The sequence below is a fragment of the Eschrichtius robustus genome, chromosome 6 (genome assembly GCF_028021215.1).
Source record: "Eschrichtius robustus isolate mEscRob2 chromosome 6, mEscRob2.pri, whole genome shotgun sequence".
Taxonomy (NCBI): Eukaryota; Metazoa; Chordata; class Mammalia; order Artiodactyla; family Eschrichtiidae; genus Eschrichtius; species Eschrichtius robustus.
The window spans coordinates 95,497,912-95,511,922 of NC_090829.1; the positions used below are offsets into that span (position 1 = coordinate 95,497,912).

General features: G+C 34.4%; 1 pseudogene; it reads right to left on the reverse strand.

The window, feature by feature from the left end:
- Window positions 1-9,151: 9,151 nt before the first annotated feature.
- On the reverse strand, window positions 9,152-10,087 carry LOC137765774 (uncharacterized protein NKAPD1 pseudogene; annotated as a pseudogene).
- Window positions 10,088-14,011: the final 3,924 nt, after the last annotated feature.

Below are 14,011 nucleotides of genomic sequence, written 5' to 3' on the forward strand. Positions count from 1 at the left end.
AGGGAGGGATAAATTGGGAGATTGGGATTGACATATATACACTACTATATATATAAAATAGATAACTAATAAGGACTTACTGTATACCAAAGGGAACTCTACTCAATACTCAGTAACGGCCATATACTGGGAAAAGAATCTAAAAAAGAGTGGATATATGTATATGTATAACTGATTCACTTTTCTGTACACCTGAAACTACTACAACATTGTAAATCAACTATACTCCAATAAAAATTTTTAAAAACTAAAATAATTTCAGTTTACTAAATAAAATTTAAAAAAAAGAGTCAAGCAGACGCGTTTAATGGTAGAAGAACATAATATGACCTATACTTTCTTAAAAGAATTGAAACCACAATCTATCAGGCCTCTCTATATAATGCCAATTTACAGGAAATAGAGCCAAAAAGTACACTTAAACTACAACATAAGGAAAAAATCAGCAAAATCCTAACAAATTCTATAGAAAAAGTGATCTAGTTTCCTCAACAATTTAATTTCTAGGAAAAAAGAAAACATAGAAGATGAACCTATGGATTAAAAGAAAGTTAAAAAAAATATTATCCAAACATAATGTGTGGAATGTCTTTGGATTCTGACGCAACATAATTGTAAAAGTAGACATTTATGAGACAGTTGAGAATTCATCCACTGACTGAATATTTGAAATTATTATATTATTGTTACATTATTAACTTGCTAATATATTATAATTTTGTTTAAAATATATATTTAGTTTTTTAGACATATATACTGAATTATTTATGGGTAAAATGATATATCTAAAGTTTGCTTCAAGATAATCTAGCAGTGGCAAAGGAGGCTGTGGTTATGATTTGATAGTTGTTGAGGTTGGATGAAATTAGATGGAAGTTGATTATACTGTTTTTCTTTCTTTGGTGTATGTTTGAAATCTCCTTTTTTAAAATAAACAAATAAAAAATAATCTAGAATACAGAAAAAAGCATACCAGAAGAGTTATAAAGTTAGTAGGTCAAGTATAAGGAAAAGAACAGTAATATTTAAGAAGTGGTAAAATTGGGCAGACTTCTTAACATGAATAAGTCTCAGTTTTTATATCTATAAATGAAATAAGGTATATAAAACACCTATAAGCAAAGAAGACCTTGAAGAGTGTCGGTTCCCTTCCTAAAAAATGTGAATGAAAATCCTGTTTGTGTGTATGTCTACATATTTGTCTCCTGCAGTCAAGGAAATGAGACTGAGCGTTAGAAGCTATAGTGATTATATAAAAAAATAAAGGTGAGCATATATGAATAAGAAATTAAGAAAAAGTAACAATGTGAAAATCAGCCCCATTCTGAAAATCAGATGGAAATACTTTAAACCCTCTGTTGCTTTATGCCTCTTTGCTGTGAAGAACATCATCATAGTAGCTGAGTGCTACTCCTCTCCCACAATTTATAGTTTATTTAAAACCCATTTTAAGCTGCCTCTCCAAACCGTAAAAGTGGAAATCCTTTGGCTTTTGACAATGCCTGGAGGGAGAAGGAGGAGGAGAGGATGGGGAAGTGATATAAGTAACTGTAAAAATGAAAAGGGCATTGACTTAGAATCAATGGTTAATATGAAAGGCAAATGGAATAATTAATACCAATACCTCAAACCTCTGCCGTCTTTGAGGAATTGATATTTTGTCTTATCACCATAATAGGCACAAGCACATTTTGTCATAAACTCTAAAATGCAAATCAATATATTTTTCCTCTTTTACCAAATCCCTGTCTAGCACCACCTTTATTAAAGATGTTTAAGGCTAGTGAGGTTAGTAAATGCAACTGATACAAGAAGATAATAAACCTGACCCAGTAATCTCACTGGGTGATTACTGCCTCTCAGGTATGCAATATTCTTATATTTACTTGTCCACAATTATAAACAGCAACTGAAATTTCCCTCAGAGGGAAAAGCCTTGCAGTAAGAGACTGTAAAATAGTCTTGCTTGTTTTTAAAGTGTAAATTTCTATAACAAAACATAATTGAAAAAGAATGATTTAAAAACAAAATGAATGAATATGTATGAGACATTGGCTATCTCATATGGATATGTATGAGAAATTTAGCAGCTGTGTGTCTCACACACATACACACACACACACGTCCAATTTTAAGTCGGTCTTTATCCTGTGAACTGGATTCAAGTCCGCCTCTATTCTGTAATTGTCAAATAAAACCCTTAAAGTCAGAACTTGCTTCCTAAATTCTCAAGTTTCTGTAAATAATATAAGCCTCCACCTATATTTTTAACATTAGTCTGAGTTGTTTCAGTGAAACCTAAGATTAACTAGTGGTATGTGTCAGACAACTGTTTTATAACCAAATGCCAACAGAACCGAGAGATAGAATGGTCTATTTACAATAGCAGAGCATCCATGGATCACTCATGAACTGGAACAGGTTACTGTGGAAATGGCCTTTAATATGGTTAGTCAATAACCCCTATACACTCATAATGCAAAAGGGTGATATGCAGTGTACAGCAAAAATCATGATATTTAGCTGCTTGACATTTTGAAGATATAATCAGATTACTAATGTGACATTTCAAAACCAGAAATGGTTATCATAAAAAGTAAATTATCAGATGGGGAGATGGGTAACTCAAAAAGTGTTGATGCCTATTAGAATGTAGAGAAAATGGCTGTATATACCATATGAATTTGCTGCAAGTGACGTGTGTGATAAAGAACAATGTGGCCTCTAAAACAGGAAAAGAAAATCTACTAGTAGCCATATGTTCAGACTTCATTATTTTCTTTTTTTATCCTGAAGACAAATTTCAATTTCAATTGCTGTTTATAACTGTAGATAAGTAAATATAAGAATATTATATATCTGACTGGCAGTAACCACCCAGTGAGATTGATTACTGGGTAAGGTTTATTATCTTGTTAGTATCACTTACATTTACCAATAATAGTTTGGAAGTTTCCCCATGGTATAAAAATTAGGTCAGATGGCTCATCAACATATATCATATGGATTAAGATATCTGGAACTTTCTATAATACCTGATAGGAATCATGGGTTTCCAATTTATTCTGTCAAAGAAGAATTATAGATATTAATCTTCAGCTGGAAGATATCCACAAAAGAACTATAAGCTCTCAAGTTACAAGGATGTATTTCTCTTCCCCTTGTATTTATAGGTGCTATGACATCATAATGCTGGGAACTATCGTATTTATATGTTTTCTGCAAAGGGATCACTTACGGTAAGACTATTATACTGACTGAAGAACAGTCACTAAAATTGAGGCAATCAGGAAATCCCCTCCTATATTACTAAGTTTTTATGTGGTGAGAAAATTTTTTTGGGCTATTTAATATTAGTGTGGGTTAATTAGTAGGAGCAGGAAATCAGGAGCATTATTTTCCTAAAGATGTGATCTGTGCATGTTTACCTGAGAAATCATCTGACCTCCTACCTGTTCTGACACTTTTACTCAGGGAAGTATCTTACAGAATTGCCTGAACATATTGATACTCATGATATCAAATGTGGGTCTGCTCTATTCTCCCTGCTTGTAAATATCTATAATTTGAAAAATGTTTGTTTTTCCATGCATGCAATAAACTATATGGAACACATTACAATTCTGAGTGATGCTGTGCAACAGGAAACAGCAGTTTTGAATTGCAGAAATGAATAAAAAAATCCACTTGTGTAGGAAATCAGATTTTAATGAAATTGTCATTAATATTTATGTTAAATGCCATCTAAATCTAAAGAGACATGTTAACATCAGTGTCTGAATACATTAGGATTGCTTGAAACTACATTTCCAAGGAAATATTTTGTTTTATTCAAAGGCTCTCTGATTTCTGCTCAAATGTTTATTGTTTTATTTGAAAATGCTTTCTCATTTTTGTTCCAGATGTTCACAGAGCAAACACAGAACATGGTAGATAAATGAGAGTTTACAGCTGTAAGCATAAATTGACTGTTTCATTCACTAACAAGTTACTCTGATAAGGTCTTCTGATGATGGAATAGCAAAATATTCTTTCCACATGGCTCTTATGGCTCACAGTATTATGTACTTGCTATGCAACATTTCACTTAAAATTTCTTCTTCTTATCCAATAGCCACAGGCTGTATCTTTTTGCTCGTAAGAGGTCATTTTGATATTCACTATCGACTTTTATGAAATTATGTTTCAGGAAAATATTATTGAAGCTTAAATGAGTGTTTGGAGAGTTAGAACAAAATTATTAAAGTATGTAATCTTTCAGAAATGAAGGGATATGATAAAATGCTTATGATGAATTGTGATCAACATATCAAATGCAGTACAATATGCACAATATTTGGGTATAATTATACTCATCTATCATATATAATTGACCACATGCTTTTATACTAATAATCTCTTTCCCTAAAATGATAATTCATTTGCATATTCTCAGTGTAATCAAATAAATGTTTACTTTTTTTTTTTTTTTTTCCCTAGTTCCCTAGTCTTACAATGTACTTTTCATCAGAGATGTCAGTAATCCTTTGGGTTCTTAGGAGTGCCATTAGGGAAACTTTCCCAGAATGCTTAGAAGTGTTTGCTTTATCAAACACTTTTATTTATATGGAGTATAAATAAAAAGGAAAGTGGCCTATTTATAAATTGACAGAAGAGAACCCTCAAAATTGTTTTTTGACAATTTCAGAGCCTATGCTTTGACTTTCAGAGCCTATGCATTTACTTTAATAGTAAAGTTATTGCTCAAATAATCTTAAAACTCCTTTTAGTAACTATCTTCAAAATAAGGCTACCAGCCTCTTAGAGAAGCAGTTACGTCTTCTATATTCACCATTCTTTCACCCATTCTCTCCTAATAGATCATTTAAGAATTTTAAGGAACCTAAACTTTGTAGTGATTTTTTTTTAAAGCAATCATAAAAAGTTGTTCTTTCAATGATCTACTATCGTAGGGAAACTTGTGTAGCAGGGTAGGTGCAGGGAATCCACTTCCAACAATCCCCCAGGTGGCTGATACTCTAAATGTGTCCTCAGCACCATGAAGTATGGAACACAAGTCTTATGCCAAGAATAGTTTATATGCTCTACAGACTTCTCAAAAATAGCTTTGGAGAATCTGCCTGCCAATGCAGGGGACACGGGTTCGAGCCCTGGTCTGGGAAGATCCCACATGCCGCGGAGCGGCTGGGCCCATGAGCCACGACTACTGAGCCTGCGCGTCTGGAGCCTGTGCTCCGCAACAAGAGAGGCCACGATAGTGAGAGGCCCGCGCACCGCGATGAAGAGTGGCCCCCACTTGCCGCAACTAGAGAAAGCCCTCGCACAGAAACAAAGACCCAACACAGCCATAAATAAATAAATAAATAAGTAAATAAACCCAAAAGTTAAAAAAAAAAAAAAAAATAGCTTTGGACTAGTAGTAAGGAGATGTGTGTTCCCGTTACCTTTCCAATCTAAAAATGTAAGAAATATACCTAGTTCACTCTATTTCACAGGGAGATTAAAAATAAATATATAAACTCATGTCACAGTCAGGCCTTAGTAACTGTTGTATAATAGGTTAATTTTTTTTTGAAGTACTCCTGTTTTCTATCACACAGCTTCCTCCCCACCTCACCATAAGGCAACACAGTGTTGTCATTCTGTACAGGCCTTTATCTCAAAATGAGCAAAGCATAACATGCAACTGACATTTTTGTCTGATTTTAAAATTACCTTTAATTGTTGAACACACTCTGAGAGTTCTGACATCTTGGAAACTAGATCAGGAAATTATTTTAGAATAGATTGACTTCCATGTAACATGTCTTCAAAATGACAGTGATAACAATCACATTTACCTTGTGTTCTGTCCTCCAGAAAGAGGGTCATTTACATTTTAGTTAAAGTGATAGGAACTGAAGTTGTGGAAAGAATACAAACAATGATTCGTCCTATTTCATAAGGCAAGGAGGATGGCTTACTATGCAAATTCTTTTTCCTTTCCTCCTTTTTCTCTTAACAAGTTTTTATTCTATATGTCTGAAAAATATGGTAGATAGGATTGTATATCTGATCCTAAAACCATAGGATTATCTACCATAATCCTATGGTAGATAGGATTGTATATCTGATTGTATATCTGATCACAATCCTATCTACCTATGGTAGATAGGATTGTATATCTGATCCATATCAGGATTGTATATCTGATATGGTAGATAGGATTGTATATCTGTATATATGGTAGATAGGATTGTATATCTGATTGTATATCTGATTGTATATCTGAAAAATATGGTAGATAGGATTGTATATCTGATCACCTATAAAATCTGTATAGGAGTTTAGATAATCCACACAGCACATTTTCTCATCCTCTTACCTATGTTTGACTCGCCAGAATAATTGCAGTGTTTACAATTAAGGCCTATCAACCATACATAGACAAGTCTTTAGGAGTAAAGATATTGGTAATACTGAGGAGAAAGGGAAAGGCTCAATAAAAAAGAAGAAAAAGAAGACAAAGGGGAAGAGGAGAAGTGTAGGAGGTGGAGGAGGGGAGAAAAGGAAGGAGAAAGGATCGAAGGAAGGAAGGAAGAAAGGAAGGGAATGAAGGAAAGGCAACATCTGCTGTTAGAGGGAAAGTTCATTTCAGTCTTTGGTAGAAAGACTACAAGAAAAATTCTTGCCTCCTCTATTAGATTTATTGGATGATGTCATCATTACTCTGAAACAGAAGTTACCAGTGTAGTGAGTATACAAAATTATAAGACGGTGACATCCCTTCCTCCAAAAAAATGTATCATTTTTATTTTAAAAAATCATCCAGTAGGCCAAAAGGAATAATTTGAGTGTTTCTTCAATTGTCATTAGATCAAAATGCTGTGAATCATTTTAAGTTCCTTATTTACATTTAATACTTCCCTACGCAAATGCCTATCATCTTAAATAAAATTGTAAATGAATTTGATTCTGTGTGCCTCAAAACGCTAAAATAGGAACAAATTTGTTACTACCTTTAATTCTAATAAAAATATTCAGTACATGATCAAACTATCAAAATGCTCTTTTTTTTGGACACGTGGATCAAAACGCAGTTTCCTCAGGGAAATCCTCTGACTTCAAATAGAATCACAAACAGAAACTCCTAACAGTATGAGCCTCATTAACCAGATATATTGCAATACTTTAGAAGAGGGGTTAAAGAGCTAGAGTGAAATGGCAGTGGTGTGCAGTGCCTAATCCTTAGAAGTAGATACACTTCACATATATAACAGGCTTTTTGTTATGCAGATATCATATAAACCACTACAGTTGGCACATCAGGGACATTTTTTTTTTTTTTTGCTTTTTCGGTCCACATTATTAATTATTAATGAAATGAAGATGAAAAACCAATATTTCATAAATCATTAATTTTAGCCACATGATCAGAAGAGAGTTAAAAATCATAGTTGTTTTTAGAAATTTGATGCATAAGAATATGGTAGAATAGTTTGTCATTGAAGAAGAGCCAAGGTTTCTTTTTATCTGAGGCAGGAAAAGGGTGAAATTCAGTAATTACCCTTAGAATTATGAATCATTCATAAAAGTTGGAATTTTAATGACTGCAGATACAACATTCATCATTCTGGTTGAAAATATTTTATTATTCAATTATTAAACATGTTATGCAGTGTTGCATTCATAATGAGAAATTATCCTGTGTAAACTATTATGCAAGGATATTAGTCCATATATGTTTATTTATGCTAGATTATGCAGTCTTGCACTTTATTTTCTCAAAATATAAAAATTAATAGAAAATGTTTCACATAATGAAATTCCTGCTGATTATCCAACATATTCAGGGTTTTGTCAGTATATCCACTTGTAAGGATTACGATTCAATAATAACAAATTTTTTTAACTTAAAGAAAGAATTGCCTGTCATTTCAGATTCATATGCTGTATAGTGTTGATTACTACATGGAATGAGATATAATACCAAATTCTGGCTGAGTCAAAAAAGAAGACCAACTTTTAAAAATTGAAGTACAGTTGATTTACAATGTGATAGTTTCTGGTGTATAGCAAAGTGATTCAGTTATACATATATATATATATATATATATATGTATATATATATACATATTCTTTCTCATATTCTTTTACATTATGTTTTTTTTTACAGGGTATTGAATATAGTTCCCTGTGCTATACAGTAGGACCTCATTGTTTATCTATTTTGTATATAGTAGAGATGTACTTTTAAGTCATGAAATATTTCATAGAGTTGACTCAGTGGAGACCCAGCCTTGAATTTATATTTTGAAATGTGAGATTTTATTATCTATTTACCCATGTGGTAGACAGGACAATGCCCCCTCAAAGATGTCCAGAAACCTGTGAATATGTTACTTTAAGTGGCAAAAGAGACTTCACAGGTGTGATTAATTTGTGAATCTTGAGTTGGGAAGACTACCTTGAATAATACAGATGGGCCCAATGTAATCACAAGAATCCTCATAAAAGAGAGGCAGGAGGGTTAGAGTCAAAGAAGGAGGTGTGACGACAGAAGCAGAAATCGGAGTGATGCCGTTTCTGGAAGGGGCCATGAGCCCAGAAATGCAGACAATCTCTAGGAGCTAGAAAAACCAAGGAATGGAATCCTCCCTAGAGCATCTAGAAGCAACGCAGCCCAGCCAGTATCTTGACTTATAGCAAGTGGGATACATTTCTGATCACCATAGGTATAGGATAATATATTTGTATTGTTGAAGCCACTAAGTTTGTGGTAATTAGTTATAGAAGCAATGGACAATGAATATACACAGATACCATAGATAATTTTCTCTCTTTCTATTTTCAAATTAAAGATAATTCTTTTTTTTTTTTTTTTTGGATTCAGCTTTCCGGGTCCTTTAATTTGATGCATATGCACTCTACATTAAATGTGATTAATCACAAAAAATAATCTCTTCAAGAAACCTTCATAACAAAATAACCGATTCCCTATCAACAATAAGAGGATCAAGTTTAACAGGCCAAAATAGAAGACAAGAAGTCTGTCAGAATGTATATAGATGGCACAGGACAGCTCTGACCTCAGGCCCCCTGTGCTGAGCAATAGAGTCACTGGCAAATCCCCAAGGTGTAAGAGCTGTAAATATCCAGAGTCATGCAGGAAGCATGTTTCTTTCTCATTTAGTCATCCTCTGAACTCTCGGCAGACCTTTCATCTGTAGCCACTTTCCAATTTGTGCGTTTGTTTGTCCTCTCCTGTACTTCATTGTTAACTACAGGGATGTGGGCTTTTTTATCTCTCTTTTTCCTTTTGGTTTCCTTAGTGTCTCTTTCCTCACTTTCCTCAGAACTGCTGGATGCAGAATCATCTGACTGGGAAGTGTCACACTCTGCCTCTAAGAATAAAGCAGATTTCTTGAGAGATTTTTTCCTGGATTTTTTTCTTGCGCTTATGTGGTTGTTTCCTTTTCCTGGTACTAGAAGCCCCAGTTTCTTCTGAGAACTCACTTGAGGAATCTGCTGTTATATCTGTGACTTCCTTTTTGCTTTTCTTCTGTTTTTTGTGTGACTTTTTTTTTCTGCTTTTTTTTGTGGGATTTCTTTGACTTCTTGTGTTTGTGAGATTCATGGGTAGATGATTTTACCTGGGGAGATGTTTTCTTCCCATTGGTAATATCTTGCTGATCACTACTGTCTGTTTCAAATTCTTCAGGGTATAACTCTTTATATCCACTATGACCCCATCTGTCTGGCATGTTAGCTTCATAATCATGTAACTTCTTGTTCCAGGATTTAGCCTTAAGAAAATCATCATCCAGTGCCCCAGAAATTTCATTCTTTGACCTCCAATAGTCTCTTTGACTTTCTTCATCAAAACCATCACTACGCATCCGGCTTGAACTGCTGGGTAACATTTTCCTTTTCGTCCCCCGGTACGCATCTTCCATCTGTGTCTCCAGCTCTCTTATTTTCCACATATCTGATTCCTCCTGAATCTTATTGTGAGCATCTGTGTGCCGGATGACGTTCCGCAGGAGGACTTTCCCCAAGGGAACTCGGGATAGTCTTCAATCCCTCGATCCTGAGGAAATCAGGCATCTTGTTAGTGTGAGACGAAGAACCACTCCGTTACAAGATCTCCTCCGACACAGAAGCCAAGCAAAGGCAGCTCTGCAGCTTCACCCGTGTCTTTCGTGAATACGCAGCCTTCCCACCGGTTATTCCGCCCTCACCCGTGGCCCAGGCCACGGCCGCCTTTCCCCCAGCCCAGGCCGACAGGCAAATATCTCTCCGAACTCAGGCCGGAGGTTGCTCCGGCTCGGAATCCGGACGGCCAGGTTGGCTGGGGCATTCCCCGCTCACGTTCCTCTGGGATGGACCGGGGGGTTGGGTTTTGCTCCCCAAAAAGGATGGGGACACTTCGGACGGGTACGACCCTCGACTGGGCCCCAAGATGTATCTAGAGTGGCTGAAGGGGGGGTTGAGGCTTCCAAGTGGAAGACAGAGAAAATACCCCCATCTTCGTCACCGGGACCCCTGCCCCCCAGTGGCCACGGAGCTCCCGGTAACCTTCCCTCCAAATGCCCTCCCCACACAAACACACACAAACACACCCATACCGTGCGCCGCAGCCTTGCGTGGCGGGCAAAGATAATTCTGAATAATTAAAAACATCCATAGTTCTATGTCATCCAGAAAAGAAAGAAAATACAAGTGCATCAGCAGTACAGTAACTGTGCACATGGCATTCAGTGTTAACTTCCACATTCTAAGATTTTATGCATAAGAAAGAATACTTACTGGTTCAGCTTTCTTCTATAGCTCCCCTATGCTTTTGCTTCCTTAACTATTGCAGTTTTATAATATTATTTATGTCTTTTCAGTTACTTATAAGAATTCATAAAAATAACATTGGTCCAGGCAAATAACTAGTAATAAGGACAATTGTTTCAAATTTTATATCATCACCTGTCGTGAGTGCTCTCCATTGCGAAGGGACAAGAGTCAGTGTAGAAGTGATTAAACACAGGTTTCATTTCTTCCTCCATCCATCAGCAACTCTGCAAAAGTTGACAAAACCTTTTCCTTTATATTTTGACTTTTAATTTTCATGTAATTTTAGATTGACATGCACTTGTAAGAAGTAATACAAAGTAACCAGATATAACTATCCCCCAATTGTAACATCTTGCCAGGGAATTGACATTGATGTAGTCCAATCTTAGTCTTACAAAGATTTCACTTGTTTTACATTTACTCATGTGTGTGTATACGTGTGTCTGCCTGTGCGTGTGTATTTACTTCTGCATAATTTTATCACATTTGTAGACTTGTGCGATCACCACCACAGACAAGATGCAGAAAAGTTCTATTATAAGGATCCTTCTTGCTACACTTTTATAGCCACTGCCACCTTCCTCCTCTCCACCCTATAGAGGCCTGACAACTACTATCTCTTCTCCACGTCTATAATTTTGTCATTTCAAGAACGTTATATAAATAGAATCATACAGAATATAACATTTTGAGATTATGCTTTTCACTCAGCCTCACACTGAACTTGGGTCCTGCCACTCTGTTGACTTCAGTTATTATTTCTAGGAATGATTTTGTAGATATTTTGGGATTTTTTACATAGACAATCATGCCATCTGTAAGTAGAATTTATTTTTTACAATCTATATGCATTTTACTTATTTATTTGTTTGTTTTTTGCTTTGTTTATTTGGCTAGAACTTCCAGTACTCTGTGGAATAAGAAAGATGAGAATGGACATTTAGATCTCAATTTTAGATGGAAAGCATTTAGTCTTTAACTATTAACGTATGATGTTAGTTGTAGGATTTTTGTAAATTCTTTTTATCAAATTAATGAAGCTTTCCTCTATTCCTAGTTTATTGAGATTATCTATATTGAATGTGTGTTGAATTTTGTCAAATGTTTTTTATGCATCAATTCATAGGAAAATGACTTCTTTTTAGCTTGTTATCTTAGGTTACATTAATTGATTTTTCATATGCCAAACCATTCTTGCATATGTAGAATAAGTCCCACTTAGTCATGTTGTATAATTCTTTTTATTCTTTCCTGGATTTGATTAGCTATATTTCATTGATGATTTTTTTGGTCTTAGTTCATGAGATAGTAGTTTTTCTTTTTTTGTTACTGTCTTTGCCTGGTTTTGGTATCAAATGAGTGTCATAAAATGGGTTGAGAAGTATTCCCTCTCGTATTTTTTGGAAGAGATTACATAAGATTGGTTTAAATTTTTCTTTAAATACTGGGCAGAATTATTCAGTGAAATCATGTGAGCTTGGATATTTGTTTTTCAGGAGTTGTAATTACAAATCAAATGTCTTTATTGATTATAGAACTATTCAGGTTGTCTGTTTCATCTTGGATGAGTTTTGATAGTTTGTGGGTTTTGAGTACTTGGTTCTTTTAAGTTGTCATATTTATGAACATAAAGTTGTTTTATATTACCTTATAATTTTTATTGGCTTCAAAATCTATGGCAGTAGCCTCTGTTTTCATTCCTACTATTGGTGGTTTGTCTCTTATCTCTGTCATTCTTGCTTTTTTATTGAAGTTTCAAGAACATTATATAAATGGAATGATATATAATGAAATTGATTTCTTCTCTTATATAATTTTATTTTTTTCTATTTGGTTTAAGTTTATTTTCCCTTCTAGTTTCTTGAGGTAGTAACTCAGATTATTGAAATGAGACATTTTCTCTTTTTAAGGGCAAAAGGTTAGTATTGTATATTTTCTTCTCTGTGCTACTCTAGCTGGATCTCATATATTTTGGTATGTTATATTTTCATTCCATTCTGTTCCATATATTTCATAATTTATTGTAAAGTATATGAGACCTCTCCTTTGACCTGTAGATTATTTAAAAGTGTATTTGTTTAATTTCCAAGTATTTGCATATTTTGCAGCCTTTCTGTTATTGAAACCGAAATGCTAATTCATATGTTAAGCTATTCAATTATCATAGAATATACTCTGAATTATTTCAATTCTTTTATATTTCTTGAGGTTTATTTTATGGCCCAGGATATTCTCAGTCTTGTAGACTGTTCCATGAGGGCTTGACAAACATATGTATTCTGCTGTTGCTTGATGTGGTGATGTGTATATGTCAACTTGTTGGCTGATTGTTTTGTTCAACCACTTCCTTTTCTGCCTTAGTCTCGCCAGTCATTTAGTGCTGATTTCTTCCTCCATAAAAATGGAAACAAGTACTTCCCTGTGTTGCAGAATTTTTGTGAGAATCATATGGAATAATATAGGTAAAAGTTATTTGTTATTATTAAAGTACCAAACATATAGATGCCATTATCATATCTCTGCAATGAGTGTATCTCTTCCATGAACTGAAGACCTGTCCCTTTAGATGTTTGAAGTAGAATGTTATGAAAGATTTTGGCACAGTGATCAGTTGAGATAAGGATTATAGAAAATAAATAAATATACTTAGCTTCAGGTCATCCGTAAAAAATGGTATTTTTGCCCCATCTACTCTTCATCTTTAATAAGTTCCACATAAACCAAAAAAAAACAAACAAAAAACTGCACTGTGTTTTGAATGAGCTATGAAGATATTCAACAAATATTTAATAATATTTGTTATATTATTTATACCACATTAAAATTTTAACAACTCTTCAGAAATGCCTATTAAGGCAAACCATTTCTATCTGTATTTTAGACATCATATTTAGATTTGGCTTACCTCCCCCCACCAAAATCTCACATCACATTGTTTACTCTTTCTATTAATATTCTATTTAGAAACAGACTTAAAATATTTAGACTAGCATGTGACATTCCTAAATCAAACCACAATTACAAAGACAGTGCTTCTCAAACTATCTGTAGGGAAACACCAATATTTCATTTTCTGTTTAATTACCAACATGACTAGTAATTGCCCATTACCAGTAACTCACACCTCATCTAACTCACCACCCAAGTTTTACAACACCTACACTGCTCTGCAACTTGTTTAACAATA